Source organism: Rhinatrema bivittatum, chromosome 9 (assembly GCF_901001135.1).
Source record: "Rhinatrema bivittatum chromosome 9, aRhiBiv1.1, whole genome shotgun sequence".
In the NCBI taxonomy this organism is placed as follows: domain Eukaryota; kingdom Metazoa; phylum Chordata; class Amphibia; order Gymnophiona; family Rhinatrematidae; genus Rhinatrema; species Rhinatrema bivittatum.
In genome coordinates, this window is record NC_042623.1 from 208,394,826 (window position 1) to 208,416,894 (window position 22,069).

The window sequence follows — 22,069 nt, forward strand, 5'->3', positions numbered from 1 at the left end:
TGCGAGTGGGGTTGTCAAATACAGAACAAAAGAGAGCAAGGAAGCCAGTTAAGTCTTTCAAAATTGGATCATTTCGCTCCAAAGAGGTGATGCCTAGGCCAGGGCTTTCCTGTCTAAAAGAGACAGTATGTAATTGGTTTTGGACACCATGTCTGGGAAGTAGGTAGGTTGCAGTGAAAAGTGCATACAGCACTGGTTCAGAAAGCCCTTACATAACAGGGGATCACCTATAAAGTGTGTAGGTGCTGGCAGAGGTACGGAGTGCTGTATAGACAATGCCTGTGAAGTGGCAGGGAGTCTGTCGGGCGTCAAGGCAGAGTCCAGCCAAGAGCTTAGCTGGTTAAAAGTGTTGGCCAAAGTAGTGTCCTTTGTTGCTCGGAGAGTCACTGGGCTAGGCCAGGAATGGACCTGAGCTGGGTCCATGGAATTAGCAATCTGTTATGTTTTGTTATGGATGTGAACTCTTGGCCGGAGTGAGAGGTGTCACCGCCCACAGGGAGGAGCCCCGTGGCCCTCACTGCCGGTAGGCGTGGTCTCAGTAGCTAGGACACAGCTGTAGTATAGACTTTATTATGGAAGAAAGAGGGAGCATAACCCGTGCAGCGGGGAATGTGGTAAAGGTGCAGTTTAGAGCAGAACCCGTGGAGCGGGTATTGTAATAAAAGTACAGTTCTTAGCTGAGGGGCGAACCTAGGAAGGTACCTCAGATGAGACAGTTTGGTAGTGGTCCACAGCACAGGGTACGCCAGACAGTCTTCCCAATAGAGTGGTAAATACCTCTTGAGTGCAGATCTGGTAGTGGCCTACAGCACGGGGTACACCAAGGATGATTATACAAGGCAGATGGTGTAGAGGAGGTCTGAGGTCCTGAAGAGGAAATAGCAATCTTCCTGCAGCGCAGGGTAGATGTAGCGAATCCTGCTGGTGAGAATGCGGTAGTGGCCCGAGGCTCAGGGTACACCGCAGAGAGAATTCCAGCAAGGCTTGGTAGAGATGAAGCAAGGCTTGGTTCCAGAAGGACAAGGCAGGAAGGCCCTCCAAGGAGCGGATAGCTTAGGAACGCGGAAGAGCCCCCGAGGAGCAGGTACTCAGAGCATTCCTCACCGAGACAGGAAGTCCAAGGAGAAGCTGATTCAGCAACGAGGAGAACTCTTTGCTAACTTGTCTGAGGGTTGGGCCAGTCAGCTTAAATACAGCAAGACGGTGACGTCATGCGGAGGGGACACCCCCGAGGTTCCCACCATGACGTGTACTAAAGACGACCTGTAGGTGCGAGTGCGCGCTAGGTGACTCCAGGAACAAGATGGCGGTCGGCATCGTCCACGCCGTCCCGAGGACACCAGGGAGGTCAGTGTTTGCTGGCAGAGGCCACATTCTTCTCAGGATTGACGAAGTAGCAAGAAAAGAGGTGAGCATGAGAGGTCGCAGCCGTCTGCAACCGACAGGCGCAACAAACAATTACTTAAATGATAACAGTATAATAAAGGTAGAGGGTAAAGAAAGGAAAATAAGAAAAATTCCCAGGTTCTTGTATTGGTCCACTTTGTATTTTTTTTTTTTAATTTTTTATTTATGCGTTTCAAATAATACATAAAGATTTGAATTTTTGATACAGAAATCAGACAAGTCTACATGAGAAAGAAAATTTTTCCTTAACAACATAACAATATGTATCAACCTTTAAAGCAATTGGTAATCCTCTAGAGGTGAAAAACTATTCAAGCGGTTACAGGAAATGAGAATAATCTCAATATACAAATGAAAAAATAAGGTGGCGCTTTCTATCTATCTTATCTCCTAACCAAAACTAAAGCCTTTAGGTCAATGAATCCAAATAAACTTTCAGTTGTGAAACATCATAGAAGATATATTTCTGATTTAGGTGAGTTATTTCTCATTTACAGGGAAATCTCACTAGCATTTTCCCTCCCTTAGTTTCAACTATATTTTTCATTGCAGGAAATTGCTTCCTCCTAACCTGTGTATGACGGGACAGGTCAGGATAGATCCAAACGGGGGCACCATAAAACTTTTCCAGCCTCTTCCTCATGTAAATGCGAAACACTGCATCCCTATCTGCGGAAAAAACAAAAGATATATGCAATGTAGCTCTAGTTTCAATTTTTGTGTTTATTGATGCTTCAAGGATTTCAGATATATTTAATTGTGGTTTCTCAGATTTACTTTCTATGTCCTCTTTACCTCTCTTAATTCCCACATAATATATCTTAGCAACAGGGGGAATAGCTTTTTGTGGCATTTGGAGTATATTAATAAGATATTCCTTAAACATCTCTAGGAAAATTTAATATCCTCAAATTTAGATATTTTAACGAATTTTCAATAGCTTTGAGCCTTTTATCATATAGTATCTCCATTTTAGTGATTTTTTGTGTGCTACTTTGAATACCAGTTACTCTCCTATCCAGTTCTTGTTGTTGATTTTCCAGCTTTAACACATCAGTTTCTATTTTAATGAAACGTTGATTTGATGTTTCAGTAATCTTAGTCAAGTTCACAATTGCAGCTTCTAAAGATTTAATCGCCGACCATATTGAGCTCATTGTTATATCTTCAGCTTTATTAAACTGTTGCTGTTCATTTGGTCCCATTTGACCTCCTTTAGCATGGTCTCCATCTCCAGTCGATCCTGTTAAGGATTCATTTATTGAATGTTCAGAGACAACTAGTTGTGGCGGAGGAGGAGTAATAGGAGCTCCCGGTGATAAAGATGCCTCGGCCAGAGGATTTTGCACCCGCTCAATAGCTATTTCCTCAGCGGGTTTAAAACTGGCAAGTGGTGGTAGGGATATAAATTCAGGAGTCCTGTATACCTGGGGGGGTTTCTTCCCTCCCCCCTTGTCATTTCTGGTTCCTTCCCACCCTCCGTCTGGTGTTGGTCCTTGCTTTGTTTTTATTCTGCTTGTCATAGCTGTATCTGTGTAAGGGCAGTTTACCTGATGTAAAGCTCCTCGAGGAAGTGGACCCTTAGTAATTAAGTATGGTTGGCACTAGCTAGTGGGCAAACCCACGCTGTCAGTTGGTGGAGAAGCCCGGAGGTGGGACAGACTAGAGCTTCTCCTATACAAGCCACCTTCTCCGCAGGTTGAGCCCTTGGGTTTTGGCGGCTGGCAGATCTTAGTTGGGTCCCTAGGACAGTCCTGAGGCAGGTCCAAGGCAGAGCATAGGTCTGAGCAGGCGGCAGACAACTGAGATGGGAGACGAGCCATGGTTGAGGTGGGCACCAGGCAGCTGAAACAGCAGGCCAGAGGTTGGAGCAGGCAGATCAAGGCTCAGTCCAAGGCTGAGGACAAAGTCCAGGAAGTTATACTAAGGGGGCATGGAGTAATGGTCAAGACAACCAAGTGCAACGACCAGATGAACAAGGGACAGGCTGGGCAAACAGGCAAGGTATGAGGAAAGACCAAGACAAGGGACAAGCACAAATAAAGACACTGCTATTGATCAAGTTGACTTGGAGAATGCCACTGCTATTGTTGGCATTGGTGGCATGGGATCTACTTAGTGTTTTGTGTACTTGCCAGGTACTTGTAACTTGGATTGGCAACTGTTGGAAACAGGATGCTGGGCTTGATGAACCCTTGGTCTGACCCAGTATGGCAACTTCTTATGTTCTTAAAGCTGCTCACCATGTAAAAATGTGACAGTAATTTTATCATGGGTTTGGAAGTTGCTTGGTTTTGTTTGTATTACTGTCTTTTAGGGATGTGAATTGTGTCCTCGATCGTCTTAACGATCGATTTCGGCTGGGAGGGGGAGGGAATCGTATTGTTGCCGTTTGGGGGGGTAAAATATCGTGAAAAATTGTGAAAAATCATGAAAAATCTAAAAATCTAAAAATCGCAAAACCGGCACATTAAAACCCCCTAAAACCCACCCCCGACCCTTTAAATTAAATCCCCCACCCTCCCGAACCCCCCCCCCAAATGAGTTAAATAACCTGCGGGTCCAGCGGCGGTCCGGAACGGCAGCGGTCCGGAACGGGCTCCTGCTCCTGAATCTTGTTGTCTTCAGCCGGCGCCATTTTCCAAAATGGCGCCGAAAAATGGCGGCGGCCATAGACGAACACGATTGGACGGCAGGAGGTCCTTCCGGACCCCCGCTGGACTTTTGGCAAGTCTCGTGGGGGTCAGGAGGCCCCCCACAAGCTGGCCAAAAGTTCCTGGAGGTCCAGCGGGGGTCAGGGAGCGATTTCCCGCCGCGAATCGTTTTCGTATGGAAAATGGCGCCGGCAGGAGATCGACTGCAGGAGGTCGTTCAGCGAGGGTTCCGGCGCCTCGCTGAACAACCTCCTGCAGTCGATCTCCTGCCGGCGCCATTTTCCGTACGAAAACGATTCGCGGCGGGAAATCGCTCCCTGACCCCCGCTGGACCTCCAGGAACTTTTGGCCAGCTTGTGGGGGGCCTCCTGACCCCCACGAGACTTGCCAAAAGTCCAGCGGGGGTCCGGAAGGACCTCCTGCCGTCCAATCGTGTTCGTCTATGGCCGCCGCCATTTTTCGGCGCCATTTTGGAAAATGGCGCCGGCTGAAGACAACAAGATTCAGGAGCAGGAGCCCGTTCCGGACCGCTGCCGTTCCGGACCGCCGCTGGACCCGCAGGTTATTTAACTCATTTGGGGGGGTTCGGGAGGGTGGGGGATTTAATTTAAAGGGTCGGGGTGGGTTTTAGGGGGTTTTAGTGTGCCGGCTCACGATTCTAACGATTTATAACGATAAATCGTTAGAATCTCTATTGTATTGTGTTCCATAACGGTTTAAGACGATATTAAAATTATCGGACGATAATTTTAATCGTCCTAAAATGATTCACATCCCTACTGTCTTTAACATAAGGCATGGAGGTAATCTGAACAGAACAGACGTTACTAACCATAATGGGTACATGGGGGTTACCTGCACAGAGTGGCAGTTGCTGTCATTGGAAGCTTGCTGGCCAGACTGGATGGATCATTTGGTCTTTTTCTGCTGATAATACTATGTTATGTTAAGTTAACAAGGCACAAGGAGACATAAGAACACCGTGAGCCCTTCATGTTCTAGGACATTGAGCATGTGCATGCACCTAAAGGGGCTATCAGGAGTGGCTTGTGGTGCCAGTGACCTGCTGTACTGCTTGTCAGCAGTGGTTGGCACTGCAAAGGAGTGTTGGGAGCTGGTGGCATCGGATTAAGAGATGCTTCTTGCAGGGACTTCCTGCGAGCCACTGAATGTAACACCAGAGCAGATTTTTGTACTGGGTTTCCTTTGATGGATCAGCTGAGAGGGCTGATCGATCATTCAACATATTGAAAGATGTGGCTGGGTACAGTCGCAGCTGTGTAGAGTGCCTTACTGTGTCTTTTAAGAAGATGACGGCTCCTGAGTGAAGGGAACTGCCATCATGCTATTGTTTTGTATTTTCACCAGTATTTTTTCTGTGGAATTTTTCCATGGGGGAAAATATCACACAGTTTCCAAAGCTATGGTACCAAGTATCACAGTTTCATAGCCCCATGGTATTATTTCATGGGCCACAACATTGATGTCCTTCGGAGTGAGGAAACTCAGACAACAATGAGATTTGTACTATGTTCTCTACCTGGGTAACATCAAGCTAGGTTGAGAGAACATTGTACAAATGTCATTGTTGTCTGAGTTTCCTTACTCCGAAGGACATCAAATCTTCACAAGAGTGTACTGTTCTGATCGTACATTTTACTCTGCATGTAAAAGTGGACCCTATCCCCTATACTACTACCTAAACCTCACCTCGAGTTACTAGGTGGGCCTCCTATAGTAGCATAAATAGCTAACTACTACAAGGGCCTTGTATATAGTCATGCTCTCTCTTTCTCTCTCTCTCTCTTTCTGGTGAAAGGAGCACTTTAGAGGTTGGAAAATGCAATTATGTAGGTATTACCACAAAGTGTGAAAAGTTAATGTACTTTGCAGTAATGCCTATGCAAAGAGCTAAGATAATGCACATTGTAATAAATAGGTTATTACCATAAAACACACCCCTTTTTATATCACTTGTGATATTTATTGCTTTTTGATAAATCTAGGCCAGAGTTAGCCGGATAAATTATCCTGCTAAATCAACTCTTCTCCAGAAAGTCTCTGAACCACCTTTGGAATGTCCCTCACTTATCCAGCCAAATTCTTGTCAGACAAATAGTTATTTGGCTAGAATTTAGTCAGATAAGTGGCTAAATTTTCATTTAGGCAGATAATTTTTTAGTTATCCAGATAAATGCATTGAATATGCACCTCTTTGTTATTAGTTTTTGCCTCTGGCAAGCTTCTTAAATTCTCTCTTGGCCTGAATTCAATTCTAGTACTCAAAAACCTGGCTGTTTGGGGGAAAAAAATCTTGTGAATTTCATTGTCTGCCACTATTATACAATGCATTCTGTAGTTCTTACTTCTATTGAGATAACCAGTAAATGAACAGAGATAACCTTTTCAACTAACTTACCCAGAAAAGTTGTATTTGAGATTAGTCTATAATGTCTATAATCTACTAAATCTAGATTACTTTTCTTGGGAATTGAATAAAATAGCTACATACTTTTTTAGCTTTCAGTAGATGACACTTCCTAACTGATGCGTTTAAAATAGTTCTGAAGCTCTAAAGGAAGAATAGCATTGAATGTGGGGAGGAGAGTTTACCCTAGAAACAGGAAATGATGCATAGTTTACCCTAAGAACAGGAAATGATACTGCCATTTGCATTGGTGTAAAGTACCCATGAGAATTTAGTGTGTGTAATTTATATTAATTTTCAAAGAGAAAGTACCAGGATACTTGGCATTTGAAAATTAACATAAAAAGTCCGGTCCCTGGACTTTGACCCTATCATGTGACAGGAGCAAAGTTGGATCTATGCCATTTTGTAAAATGGCTTGAAATAGTGTTTCAGGCCCCCACTATACCAATACTACTTCTTAGAGATAGGGGTGTTGCAAGGGTGTAGGGTAGACCCCCTCCCCCAGGCAACCAGTCTTTTTTTAGGTTGGGGATAGAGAAGATTTTTTTAAAATTTTGATCAGGGGGAAAGAGGGAAGTGGACTGATGAGGAGGGATTACTGGAAGAGAGGGGGGTTATGCATAGAGTGGATGGTGATTTTGACAACTAGGGGACGGGAAGGGGGTGGGGCATTGCCATATGTTTTCATGGACTTTTTTTTTACTTTTGGAGGCTTGAGCCACCTCTACAGGTAGTGGAGGTCTCAAAAGACCCCTGGGGACAATTTGTCACTTGATGCAAAAACGGAGCTAGTAAGCAGTCTATACAATGCTAAATGGAAGATACATGCCAGGGATGGTCAAAACTGAGATTAAGGGATTTCAAGCTAAGGTTGTATGTTTTAACTGTGAATCTGTGGTGTAGTAAAGTTGTGTAAATGTTTTGATATGTTTTGATATATTATTGTACAAATTGTGTATGTTTTAGGCTTGTTAACTGGTTTGGGTTGGTTTTGAATAAAATAGTATAAAAATCTAAATAATTAAACAATAATTTTTTTTCCCAACAATTGAAGGGCTATTGAGCTGGTGCAGGTGGCATTGAAGCCAGTGGGAAATTCTGTGAATACTCCTTGGTGAAATAAGTTGTTGCTCTGTATACTGACGTGATTCCCTGAAGATTCTCAACCAGGAATAGACCTGATGTGAGGATGCTGTTGACACCACGTGGCTTGGAGTATTAAGAAGCTCCAACCTAAACTGTGTTGGAACCAGCAGGTTACAACTCCCCAGAAACTAAGATGTTTGAGACCAGCAGTTTGATAGTGGCCAGTTATTGTCCAGAAAGACCACAGGGACCTCCACAACTGGATGTTTAGGCAACAGCCTCACTAGTTTTGTTAACTGGATTATTGCAAAATTTAGTGGTAAGGCATGGGGAAGTGAGCAGATTATTATTGGATTAAGCATGGGTAATTGAATACTCATCTACCCAGAATGGTAGAGAACCAATATGAGTAAAACTGACTTCTAAAACTGGCAGCTGAGATTCATCCTTGACTTTTATAAATGGGCAGCGTGGATTGGCCAATTGGTATTTCTGTCACCATCTACTATGTTATAATGCTAATATTATTTATGGTGAGACAAACTCATGCCCCAGAATGAAAAAACATGGTTTGAGTTGATATTTTTGAAAACCTTTGAGTATTTAGGCATAAAGTATAGAGTTTCCTTCAGATGCTCATAAAAATAACTAATTTTTTAACTGCATTTGTGAGGCCATGCCTCTTGACAATATTTGCCCAAAATAGTCAAATGAACCTTACTTGGCAATTTGTGACAAAGCCAATGTGGGACAATGCAAACATCATGGCACAGTCCTTAATGTTCTACAAGAAGAAGGTAATAATGAAAGGTATAGCATCCTGATATATGTTGCTGCTCTTGAAATGTTACAAACATAGTAAACGTCTGTAGGTTGCAAAGTCATTTATTAGGTTCAGCGAACTTCCATATGCACAATTCTCAGAAGAATTAAGGAGTAGGAAGTTAAAAGAAAACAAAAACTGGATTCCACTGGTTATTGCAGCTTCCCAGAAAATGAATAAAGACTAGGATAAACAACATTCAGAAACACCTACTCAACTCCCATTTATTATCTTGTCACATTATTATGAGCAGCTAACTTAGAATGAATCCAGGTCGCAAAGCAAAAAAGGCCAATAGAAGCAAGGGAGACATTGAAGAATTGCTAAAACAAATTAGAGAAGGATTTAAGAAACCATACTAATAAGAAACAAGAAAATGAAATAGTGGAAAAATAAAGGGGGCAGAACAGGCTGGATTTAAGGATGGGACAAAAATAAATACCTAAGTAAATGTTGGGAAACTGCAAACATGTTGGATATACTTTCAAAAGGTGCACAAGAAGTACTACAGAACTTTTGCTGGGTTTGTATTTTCCTGGCAGTGTGTATTTTGGTACAAAAGTGTACCAAAATGTTGACTTCTCTAGGGAAAGAGAAATTCAGAAATCTGTCTGTGGGAAAAGCAAAACTGTCTGACTGTCTGAATACAAACCACCGCAAAAGGAACTGCTCTCTAAAAGTCATACAAAATCTGTTGTGTAAAGATTTAAACCTGTACAGGGATGAAGAGTCCTGGCAACAACCCAAAATGCATATTTTCTAGAATGACTCCTCAGGGGGTTATCCTGACTTGTTTTTATGTAGTTTAACATGTGTGAGTCCCCTCCCCTCTCCTCTAGTCCTTAAAAACTGAAAAGCTCAATCAAATTAAAACCAGAAGTCAAATATAGTTTAACTGAAGGAATGGATGACAGAGTCCTGGTGGGGGTAAGCAAAGACTTGTTAGAGAAGTTTCAATAAACATTCATGGGAGAAAGTACACATTCCAAGTCAACCAAGACTCCCAGACCTGCTTTGTAGCCCCAACAATAAAAAGGTAGATTTTAAAACATGCGTGTGGTGCGTCACCAGGTGCACGTATTTTGTAGGGATGTGCATTCGTTTTCAACGAATGTGCAATCCGCAACACATAAGTCCCTGTTCATTTGATTCGTGGGTTCGCAAAATGCATGGCGATCCCCCACGAATAAAACATATATTAGTTTCATTCTTTTGATTCACAGTGATTTCTTAGTGGCCGTTAGAAATAGGAGAAGGCCATGTGGGAGTATCCATAGCAAAAACCAACCCTTTCCTATGAATCATGTGACCTCACAGCCCTTTCAGAGTGGGTCAGACAGGTTGGCAAGGAGACCAGAATCCCAATGTATCAGAGTTAAGCATTTTTCTAATGCAGCCAATCGCCGCTCTCACTCAGTGCTCTGTGACACTGTTTCTGATGACGCTGTACTATTTATACCTTAACCACGCAGCATGCCATGCTCTTTCTTTGCAGGGGTTGTCCAGGTACTTTACTCAGAGCTAGTCTGTCTCAAATCTGTATTCAATTGCTAGCTAATTTGATAGAATTTTCCATTGAAAAAGATATTTGTTTGTTTTTGCTGCAGTGACAGCCAGGCTGTTTTTTGACTGCACTTTTTTTTATTGAACTCAGATGGTCTCTCTGTCTCTCCTACTGAGAAAAGCTGCCAGGAGTGGCATTTTGCTGCTTATCTTACCCCCCTGGAGTATATTGGTGCAGGCACAGGCAGGGTGTGGGTGGGAGATAGTGTGAGTTGGTATTTTCAAACAAGAAGAGCATTACTAGGAATTATGTTTGCTCAGGCTTCCAGTCAAGTCTTTTCTCTGCTGTTTCATTTTTTTGTGCACACAGAGCAGTCTTAGTTATAGTGTACATCAAGGCACTGCACTGCATCTCTGGGCAGTTTTCCAGACTCACATATATTGGGACAGCAATGCTCTTTTAAGCCAAATCCCCAGTAGGCATCTTTTGTAGTATAATAGAAACATAGAAATGATGGCAGAAGACCAATCGGCCCATCCAGTCTGCCCAGCAAGCTTCACACTTCTTTCCTTTCAAACTTATCTGTTTCTCTTGGCTCTTAGCAAACCTTGGTTCTATTTCCCTTTCACCCCCACCATTAATGCAGAGAGCAGTGATGGAGCTGCATCCAAGTGAAATATCAAGCTTGATTAGTTAGGGGTAGTAACAGCCGCAACAAGCAAGCTACACCCATACTTATTTGTTTACTCAGACTATGTTATTCAGCCCTTATTGGTTGCTTTTCTTCTCCCCTGCCGTTGAAGCAAAGAGCTATGCTGGATATGCGTGAAGTATTAGTTTTTCTTCTCCCCTGCCGTTGAAGCAGAGAGCTATGCTGGATATGCGTGAAGTATCGGTTTTTCTTCTCCCCTGCTGTTGAAGCAGAGAGCTATGCTGGATATGCGTGAAGTATCAGTTTTTCTTCTCCCTTGCCGTTGAAGCAGAGAGCTATGCTGGATAAGCGAGAACTATTAGTTTTACTTCTCCCTTGCCGTTGAAGCAGAGAGCTATGCTGGATATGCGTGAAATATTAGTTTTACTTCTCCCCTGCCATTGTTTGGTGTGTGCACATACAGCGGTCTAGGTCATAGTGTACATCAAGGCACTGCACCGTGTGTCTGTGGACAGTTTTCCAGACTCATATATATTGGGAAAGCAGTGCTCTTTTAAGCCAAATCCCCAGTAGGCCTCTTTTGTAGTTAAAAGATTGGTGTGTGCATATACCACGGTCTCAGTTGCAGTATAAATCAAGGCACTGCACTGTGCATCTGTGGGCAGTTTTCCACTCACATATATTGGGACTGAGGTGTTCATTCACCAATAAAGAAATAATTATTTTAATTGAAATCCCTAGTAGGCAGTGACATTAAATCCATGATGTCAGGGAAAGGTAGACATGGTCGAGTGATTGGGACTGGCAGAGGAGGTACTTCAAAAGGCAGTGCAAGTCCCCAATTAAAGTTGAAAAGGGAGCTGTTCCAATCTAAAATCTCTGGAGGGGCAGGCAGTTCCATCCTGAAAAAACTGAAATTTAAAGATGATGCACTGCCACCACCTGTTTCTCACCCTGTAGATTTGGAGGTGAGGGAAGGGGAGGCTGAGTCATGCAAGACAAAAGGGCGAGACCCAAAAGCAGCAGTGCGACAGCAGACTTGACTTAGAGTAGAAAATGTAGCGCAGGCAATGTTTGCTTCTGATTCCGATGAAGAATCATCTTGTGTGGGATTCTCATCATCAGAAATGGAAGAAGTAATAGCTGAAGGGGAGAGATGAAACTGATGATGAGGAGGAGGAAGAGCAGTCAGCGCAGTCACAGAGTGCGACTGATCCCTGGCATTGCTTCTCAGGGTGCACACACTACTTCAACTCCAGTGCCAGCATCCACCCCGAAGGCTATAGAGAAGGGACCACGAAAGAAATCTGCGATCTGGAGCCACTTTAAAGTGACGGAGTTTTGCTCAGTGTAATTACTGTGCCAGGGCTATTAGCAGAGGCAAGCAAATAGGACATCTAACTAATTTTGGCATGAGGCATCACATGCAGAAGCAACACCCAACAATACTGCCATCTGGGTTGGTGGCAGTACCAGTCAGGGGACCCCTTTTTCCAGGCAGCATAAAGTGGTTGAAAAGGAGCAGAGTCACCCCACGCCCTCAGCCCCTTCTAGCAGTCAGTTGGCAGGTCAGCAGTCCCCTGCCATGTGTCAGAAGCGACAACCCACCATGGAGGAAATGGAGTGGTGTTCGGTAACGCTATCCCGGAGAAGGAGGCAGGCAGCCTCAAAAATTGTAAGCAGGAGCATTGGGGAAATGATTGCCCTTGATGAACAGCCCTTGCAGGTAGTGGAGAATGTGGGTTTCAAGCATTTGCTGAAGGTCTTAGTTCCAAATTACAAAGTCCCCTCCAGAACCACATTTAGAGAAAGGTCATCCCCAGCCTGTACAACCAGTGTCACAGTTGAATCCAAGCGCTGCTAGCTAAGGCACAGGAGAGAGTGCATTTCACCTGGGATATCTGGACCGCCATGAATGCTGCATACTCTCACCTCTCCCTGACAGCACACTGGAGGAACTTGGCTGAGGCAGAGGCAGGCAGCAGCTCTATTAGTGAACAATTATCAGGGTGGAGGTGGGCTTTACTGTACACCCATCTGATGAATGAGGCCCATACCTCAGTCAATATTCTAGCATGCATCAGACAGATGCTGGCGGGCTGGCAGCTACACCAGCGAGACAGGAATCTTCAGGCAGGGTTCTTTGTCACAGACAATGTTGCAAACATGGTAAAGGCAATATGTGACAGGTGCTTTCAGAACATCTGATGTTTTATACACACTGCACCTGGTAGTGAAGTCAGCTCTGGGGTGGGAGTCCAATCACCAAGAGAGTAAACACCTGCATATGTTAATACACAAGTGCAGGAACATAGCAGTGCACTTCCACAGAAGTGTGAAGGTGAGCAGGTTCTCTGACAAAAATAGACTGATTTGGAGATGCCTCACAAGCGTCTCATTCTAGACATTGGCACCGGGTGGAATTCCACCTATATGATGCTGCAGAGGTTAGTGGAGCAGCAGACACCCCTTCAATACCTTTCTCTGGAAATGGAGATAGGTGTGTATAGTCCCCTAGGGCATCATATTTGGTTAGTTATGAGTCAGCTGGTAAAAATCCTGCAGCCCTTCAAGGATGCCATGGAAGAGCTGAGTTCCAGAAGTGCCACCTTGGCTGACATCACCCCTATAGTTAATTTTCTAGAGGAAAATTTGGAGGGCTTTAAACAGGAAGAGGGAATGACAGCAGAGTTGCTGCATTGTCTGGACTTTTTGCAGAAGCAGGTGCAAGAGAGATTAAGACCTTTAACAAAAGACCACTCATACATGCTTGCCACAGTCTGTGATCCCCATATGTCTTTCTATGAGAGTGCTAAAGCCTGCCTTTGACTCAAGCAATGGATTTCTTGCAATTCATCCTGCATCAGATGCTCTTCCTCCTTCTCCTCCTCCACATTCTCTTGATGGGCCTCCTCTGGAGAAGGCATGTGTCTGTTTAGTGCAAGGTTATGTAGCAAACAGCAGGCTAGAAAGATCTCGCACACTTTAGGGGGGCTGTAAAGAAACCAAGAAGGCATCCTCCAGATCTGTCAAGATAGTGGAAGCATGATTTAAGTAAACCAAAGGTTCACTCTATGACAGCTCTGGTCTTACGGTGTGCCCTGTTGTAGCGACAGTCAGCTGCAGTTGCTGGGGTGGCAATGGAGATCATGAGCCAGGTTTTCAGTGGATAGCCTCTGTTACCTGTAGGAGAAGACACAGAAAATCTGGGTTACAAGTACTTTCGGGGTTTCATAGTGGCACAGTTCACAGGGCTAGTTTAGAGGAGCCCTGCAGTGGCACCCTAAATATTAGGGATGTGCAGAGGGACGCCATATGTTGCATTCAGGATTCGGATTAGTCGGGGGCAGATACGTTTATCCATTAATTCCTATTCGTTTCCCCGCTAAAATTAAATTAACTACAACCCCCCACCCTCCTGACTCCCCCCAAGACTTACCAAAACTCCCTGGTGGTCCAGCGGAGGGTCTGGGAGCCATGCCCTGCACTCACACCCTCGCTGCCGGTTTCAAAATGGCGCCGATAGCCTTTGACCTACTATGTCACAGGGGCTACCGGTGCCATTGGTGAGCCCCTGTCACATGGCCATCGGTGCCATCTTGTGCTCCTACCATGTGACAGGTGCTGACCAATGGCACCGGTAGCCCCTGTGACATAGTAAGGGCAAAGGCGATCGGCGCCATTTTGAATACTGTCATCTGATAGCTGGAGTGCAGGAGGTCACTCCCGGACCCCCGCTGGACTTTTGGCAAGTCTTGTGGGGGTCAGGAGGGTCCCCCAAGACTTGCCAAAAGTCCCTGGACCACGGGACCCCCCGCTGGACCACGGGAATTTTGGTAAGTCTTGGGGGGTGTCAGGAGGGTGGGGGGTTTGCTTAAATTGGGCCCTTTAGACGGCCGAATAATTCAGCGGATTTGGTGTATTCGTGGGGAATCATGATACGTTTCGCTTCCCCATGAATACAACGAATAGGGCCCTATATGTTGCGGATGAGAAATATGTTAAAAACGAATGCACACCCCTACTAAATATAAGGGTGACAAAAGAAAGCAGGGAAATGGGTATGTGTTAGAAGTGGTGAGTGTCTTCCTACCTAGAAGTCATCCCCCAGTGATGTGTCCTTGCTGGAAGTGGTCATGAATTATTGAATGTGAGAGAATGAAGGCATTGTGAGTGGATCCTGGAAAGCAGGGCATCACATTCATGATGATGTCCACGGCGTTGCAGACCACTTGTATGTTTAGGAATCCCTTGTGGTTGTGGTACGTGGTCTCCTCCTGGTGCCCTTATGGGGACGTGAGTGCAATCTCTAGCTCCCAAGACTGAGGGGAAGCATGCTATTTGATAGAAATCAGTCATTATTTGTTGTTGTTCCTGTCTTCTGGAGGGGAATGAGATAGTTTTGTGTTTTCCTGAGCAAGGCAGCCACGCCCTGCTCTTGAGATGGCAGACTGAATGATTCCAGATGTAATTCCTAGAGGGGTTTGGAAGGTGCCGGTAGCAAAAAAGGCCAGGGCAGTAGTCACTTTAATGTGGACTGGCAAGGCATGGCCCCTTTGGGTTATAGGTTGCAGTTCAGGCTCTAACATTTGGCAGAGGTACAGTATTGTTTCCTTATTACATCTCAACCTGCGCATTACTTCCTCCTCAGACAGATCCAGAAAATGTGTCCGAGTCTTGTAAACTCTGTGTAAGGAGGTACCTCTTCCTCTGCATTCTTCTCTTCTCTCTTTCCCTTCTGAGCTGTATAGATCTGAGTACCCATGCAGCTTGTTGCGACCGTCACTGCTCGACATCCTCACTCCACCTTCTTTACCTCTTTGGCGACTCCCTCCGAGTCTGATGGATGGCTGGCTGCCGCGGCGTCTCCATGTCATCTCCCTCCGGCTCGACGTTGCAGATTTGACACGTTGCCTGAAGACCTAGGGCGCGCGCGCTCTGATTGAAGTACCAGCAAGAGCGCGAACCTCAGGGGCGTCCCCTGAGATGACATCATCTGCTTCCAATATTTAAAGGTCTTTGTTATTGCTTTGGCTATCCTAGCCACTTTGCCTCCTCGGACTTACCAGGGGTACCCGCTCCTCAGGGGCCTCGCTTTTTTCTTTACTTTCAGATTACAGATAGGAACCGGTACTTGCTCCTTGAGGGCCCATGTTCCTGGACACTCTGAAGATTCTCTACTGCCTGGAAGCTATCGCTGCTACAAACATTTGTGAGTTACCATCGCTCTCTCAGAGCTTTCCCTGGAACCAGGTACTCGCTCCTCGAGGGCCTAAACCTTTCCAGCTCCTGAGCTTCCTTGAGACTTTATGTGAGTTTTGTCATCTAGTTCTGTTCATGAACTCTGCCTACTCACGTTCTACAGTTTCTCAACAGCTCAGCCATCCTGGGATCACTGTTCTAGTACCTGAGGGACTACAGCCCTGCCGGGCACATCAGCTCACTACTGCCACCTCTGGTGGTTTCAAAAGCCATGTTTAATAAAAGAGCTAATGTGTGTTTGTCTCCATACTCAAGCCTAGCCGGTGTTCCCTCTCGGGATAACCTCCCGGGGGCGTGGTCATCTGCCACCGGCCCAGGGATCCACCCACAACTATATCAGATTCATTACAGATCGCTATTATTTAACGATATCTGAGACACTACAAGATTGTTGACTCCTCCTTCTTTAGGAGCCAATAAAAACAGATTGCTAACTCCGCAGTCTAACTATACAGAGCTTTCCTAACAGATTGCTAACTCCTATCTGATTGTTCCTCTCATCAGATAGCAGAACATTACAGAATATAACACAGCTACTATAATCATGTTGTAGAACAGAAAATATGAACATCCCACTCAATAGCTGTTGCTATAACATGCATTTCTCCTCCTGTTCCAGTCTCTTCCCATTGCACAAAAATCACAGTGCACACCTGAACGCTTTTTTCCAGTCCTTCCTTTGAAACCTACATTGTAAACCTGCTAGCCATGTGCTAGTAGCTTACACTTTCCCAGTTACCACCAGTAAGCCCCAACAAGCTCTCACTCCCACCTTCTGCCTTGCTCCTCCATCCACTGACCCAGAGCCAAACAAACAGATAATACCCGAGGAAACCGGAAAGTAAGCACTCGTTCGTGTATACCGACAGTAGCAAATATACGCACGTGGGTTTGGCTGAATGCGCCGTCTCATGAGTTTGCACTCCTTATAAAATTTATTTATTTATTTATTTTATTTACTTTTATATACCAGTGTTTGATTTTACATATCACATCGGTTTACATTTAAACAAAATTTGCAGGAACTTATGCGTTACCTTTGTCAAATACATTAAACATTTAAATATGGGGATTGTTAACAAGGGATATAAAAGAACATGGGGAATGGCTAATACGGGATGCACGAAGGGATGCACAAAGGGGAGTGCCCCTTCAGCGCGCGACGCCTGGTGTTCTGGCGCCGTTTAACGTCCGTCACAGTCCTCAGTGACATCAGAGGGGGCGGTTCTCCCAATCAAGGATCCCACACCGCCCCTCCCCTCTCAGTTCCAGATGGATTCTTTCACTTTTTTTTCTTTCTTTCTGTCTTTCTCATCACTGTTAGTTATTTCAGGGAGCCCGGTGGTGATGGTGTGTGGCATCCCTGTGCGCAGGCACCCGGTGTTCTGGCGCCGTTTAATGTCCGTCACAGTCCTCAGTGACATCAGAGGGGGGCGGGTCTCCCAATCAAGGATCACACACCGCCCCTCCCCTCTCATACGTCATATGTGCGTGAGTCTGGTTTATGCCCCCAACATGCCCCGACACGCCCCTTTTTTATGCACGCAGGTTTGTGCGTGCATGCACACATACGTGCACAAATACCATCTACGCAAAATTATATGTGTGCGCACCAGCCCTAAAAACGCTCGTAGGTGCCGATTTTTACATGCTCAGGCTTTTTAAAAATCCGCCTGGTATTCTATAATAAAGTATTGCCTGCAATGACTTCCATCTGTTCTTGAAACATTTCTCTTGTTTGACTATTTTGTTCCTGATTTATCAAACTTTATACCATAGATAGTGCATAAAATAAAATCTTTAATAAATCAGAGCCATTTGGAGAGAAAACATTGGAGCGTTTAGTGCTGCAGAAATGCCAGTAACCAGCTTCTTCTACAAAAATGTCACTAGATTTTGCATTCTTCAGAGGGTGAATGGATGTTCCAAATGTTAATTTTGTATTATATTGTAGATATTTTTTTATAATGCTCGGTTTAGTTTTTGCTTATTAAAGAGGGGTTAAGTCACAAAATATGGTTTAAAATGTTTTCTCTGATTCAAAGCAAAATCTGCAAACCACAGGGCAGGATTTCCAAACTGCAAACACAAATCACTAGGCTTGAAGTTTGCAGATCTTGGATCATGAACTTGTGTAACACATGTGGCAGTCTATTACTTTAGAGCATGTCAGAAATCTGCATCCAAACAGATCCAATGCATCTTAGAGCAGCTTTTGTGTTATACCCTCGTTTTAACTTTAGCCCCCATCGCAAAACGTAAAATGTTTGTAATTCCCAATTCCATCTAGTAAACTGAGCTGTGACATATGTAGGATTTCTGAAATGGCTCCCCTTGGTTCTAAAGAGAAAAAAACAGAGAGAGAGAGAGAGAAAGAAAGATGGAGATGGGAAAACATTTCAAAAGTGCTCCTAGGGAGAACTTGAGCAGGAATGTTAGATTGTTGGCTCCCCTCCCGAAAACTAGGAAATGACACTGTGACCAGAAACAAATCGATGTTTAACAGTATCTGTTCTGTGCAAGAAAAAAAAAAAAAAAGAGTCCCATATGTTTTTGTTTAGCTTGTACTTCGCACTAATTAAAGGAGTAAACAGATTTTGTACAGAGGGCTCCGTTCTGTTAGTATTAGAAATTAATTCATTGCAAATCTTGTCAATGAGACAGCTTTAACCTCACACTGCCAAACTGACCCAATCTCTTTCTGCAGCACATGCAGTAAACACTGATAATGTTATTTGTAACAATAACAAGAATTAAAACATTTGATGCTACAATTATTTTTTTAAATTATTAAGAGTTATTAAGAGAATATATATATATACACACACACACACACACATATGCACTTTTCTGCTAGAGTTCAATAAGATGAAATGTAAGTACAGTACAACCAAATCATTGTACAAAGTAACTCAGTTTTCAGATGAGCATGGGAAACTCTAAATAGTTTCAATTTTTTTTACAAGATGAGGTTCCTGGACCAGTTTCAAAGGGCTAAAGAATTTTGGATCAGTAATTTATTTACTCTAAATTCAGTTTTGCTTCTTAGTTGCTATAGGGGTATATTTTCATCATCACACCCCATGAAACGTCAACAGTCTTAATGTATTTTGCATAAGCAAACAACAATTACAGGGCTGAATTTTACTAAACCACCTAGCAGCAAGCTACCCACATAAATTTAGCATATTTTCAATGAAAAACTACTTGTTTAATATTTGCTAAAGCTTACATGGGTGCAAAAATACCTGAGTACTTTCTACCTGATTTATCTGCCGCTGGGGTTTGAGGGAATTGCATGCATAGATGTGAAAATTCTTTATGCATTTAGGGCCCGATATTCAGCTGTATCCGACTGTTACAAGGAAAATTCAGCGGCATGGCTCTGCCACTGAATATCCGCACACAAATTATTACTTATCTGGAAATATGCAGTTCTATGGCTGGTCTAACCTTTCTAACTTAAGTGGATATGAGCAATCTGGTTAAGTTAATCCACTGCCCGCCCATTATTTATGCCGCTAAAAAATAGCCAGCTTAGTGACTTATCTGGCTATTGAGCCAGAGCACGCTTTGATATGTCACCCCTCTGACACAAATCTCTACCTCCATACTAGCATACTTTTTGAATGGCTAAAATAGAGCCACATAATAAAACTGCTCTGCACAAGGCAATTCTCTAACTCCGATCTATCCAGCTAACTCCTTATTCAGTTAGCTAGATCATTCTAAAAACTGCCCTCCATGGGCGTCATTTTCATATAATCCCTATAACTGCAAACTAAGGGGTGACTTTTCAAAACATTACATGCGTAAAAAGTAGCATATATATGCATAAGTAGCCTCTACTTGCATATTCCATATTTTATAAAAGTTGAAAATATGCTTGTACTTTCACTTTGACATGCACATATATGCGTGCAAAAAAGGTTGTTCTGGTGCAGGACCAACATTTACACGTAAGTTGCTATTTTAAAAAGACACACACATAGATTTGCCAACTTAGGGGGTTATTTTCTAAAGCTTTATCGCATGCGTTAGGGCCCTAATGCACGGGATAAGGCCATATCGCATGCGAAAAGGGCCTTTTCGCATGCAATATAATGCAAATTAGGGGGAGGGGAGGAGTCGGGGCGGGGAGGGGGCGGAGTTGGCGGTGGCTTTGCTTCCGGCGATAATGTTACTAACATTATTGTCAGCAGTAGCACGCCAAATAGCACCACCTTTCACGGTGCCTAGTACCCATGCAGTGGAAGCCCACACATACTTTTAAGGGAGTCATTTTCAAAGGATTTTTCATACATATACCCTGATTTATGTGCATAAATCAGATTTTAAAACTCATCCAGGAGGGAGAAGATGTGCAGTGTAACTTGATTACGGTCGTGCTTTTCCCTGCACATGTGGTTGGCATTCCGGGGGAAGAGTTGTGAGCTGAGGAAAGCAAACATATTTTTCATTTTCAGACGTACACATGTTAAAATATGTGCAGAAAGTTACAGGGTGCAGGGTGCTCCCTGCACCCTGCACCCTGCTCCCCATACCTGTAACTTTCTGCCCATATGCCCATACCAGTACTGGTGCAACTGGGATTATTCACAGTAGATTTCAGCCCTACACTGACTGTCAAAATTTCTCTCCCTTAACACGCTGAGGAGGGCAATTTTCAGCCAAGCTATTTTATCCAGACAAATCACTATTTGTCCATGTAAATGGCTTTGAAATTAGTCCTCCCTGTGTACTTTTCCAAAAATAAGAATTCTTCTGGCACAGGCCTTCTCAGCAACACTCAATATGCCTAGTACAATACTGAATTAAGTTCCCTAAGCAACAAATCTAGCTTTCATAGAAAAACTGTTTTCAACTTACTAAAGAAGAGGCAAAAGAAGAGCAAATTGGTGAATAGCAAATTTAATAAATGAATGAAGCAGGTAAACTCTCCCATTTATAATCGGATCCCTGCCTTGCCACTATCACAGCTACCTGCACACACACACACAATTCAGTATACCTACTATAGGGGCAATTGTGAAAAGCCACAGGATGGGTGGGGAGCTGGAGTACTGAAATACTTGAGGAATTTGCACCACACCTCCCCCCAACAGCTAAAAGTGTGCTCAGTGCAACGGCACTCGTATTTCTGGCTCTTGAGGGGAGATGAATTTTCAGCCCAGGGAATTTACTCAGGTAACTGCTTAGTTACCCAGGCAAACTCCTTTGAAAATGTTTACGATAACATGGTTGACAGCCAATAGTTTTTTGATGATTCAGATGCAGGCAAGAACACTGTGGGAAATGCATACAGAAGAGTCCATTAGTCCAATGACTGCCTACCCCACAGCCACATAAAACTCAATCCTCCTTTTGCATATCATAGGTTCCCTCACTAGAATCCCTAAATTTATTTTCTATTAAATTGTCCAGATCAGATAAGAAGATAGGTGCTTCATGAGCTAATGTAAAGCACTTTCATTGTTTAGATTCTCAGGAAATTGTCCTTAAAGACATCTTAATTAAATACTCTTAAGTACTTCACAATGGGAACAATATAAAAACAAAACAAGAAAACTACCAAATGCGGCTGCATTAGATAGCTGTCTCATTCAGTCCTTCAAGGACAATTTTCAAAGCCATTCCTGTACATAAACGGCAATTTACATGTGTCACTTGGCTGTGGGAATACTGCCCTCTCTCTGTAATTCCCCAATGCACCCACATTTGGCTTCATGTTGAGGGAGAGGGCATTCCAGGCAACATATTTTGGTCAGTGGGGAAATAATACCCAGAGATAGCATTTTCAAATCCCGGTTTGTTATTTTCCATTCAACAAGTATCCACACAAAAAGCAGGGTCAAATATCCATGTGGACCAATTTTAGAAGGCCCGCATGCGTAAAATTCGGGGGTTACGCGAGTGGTCAGGCTCTTTAGAAAATGTGCGCCGAAGTGCTGGACCCTCAAAAAGAGGTGGGCCAGGGGGCATGGTCTGGGTGGGGAGGGGCAGGGCAGAGGGCCGGCCTGAAGAGCGCCATTAGATTGTCCTGGGGAAGCATGCGCCGGCAGCTGGCTGGTGCATGGAAGGAGCTCTGGAGGAGCACTAAATATAAAAATTAAAAAATTGGGGAAAGGCAGGGGTAGTTTAAGGGGTCAGAGAGGGGAAGAGGGAGAAAGGATAGGGTTAGGGAAATTTGGAGTGGACTGGGAGGGAACTGGGAAAAACGGAAATCACGTTGCCGCGTATAAATTAAAAA

At 44.0% G+C, this 22,069-nt stretch overlaps 1 long non-coding RNA gene across 1 annotated transcript in view; it reads right to left on the reverse strand.

Moving 5' to 3' along the window:
* Positions 1–1,599: 1,599 nt before the first annotated feature.
* The window catches only part of LOC115099169, a 50,966-nt gene continuing 30,496 nt past the window's right edge, over positions 1,600–22,069 (reverse strand). Inside the window, exons 2-3 of the long non-coding RNA XR_003858699.1 lie at positions 13,651–13,740; positions 1,600–2,076 (exon numbers count right to left, since the gene is read on the reverse strand). This is a non-coding gene — a long non-coding RNA (uncharacterized LOC115099169). The remainder of the gene's footprint in view (positions 2,077–13,650; positions 13,741–22,069) is intronic.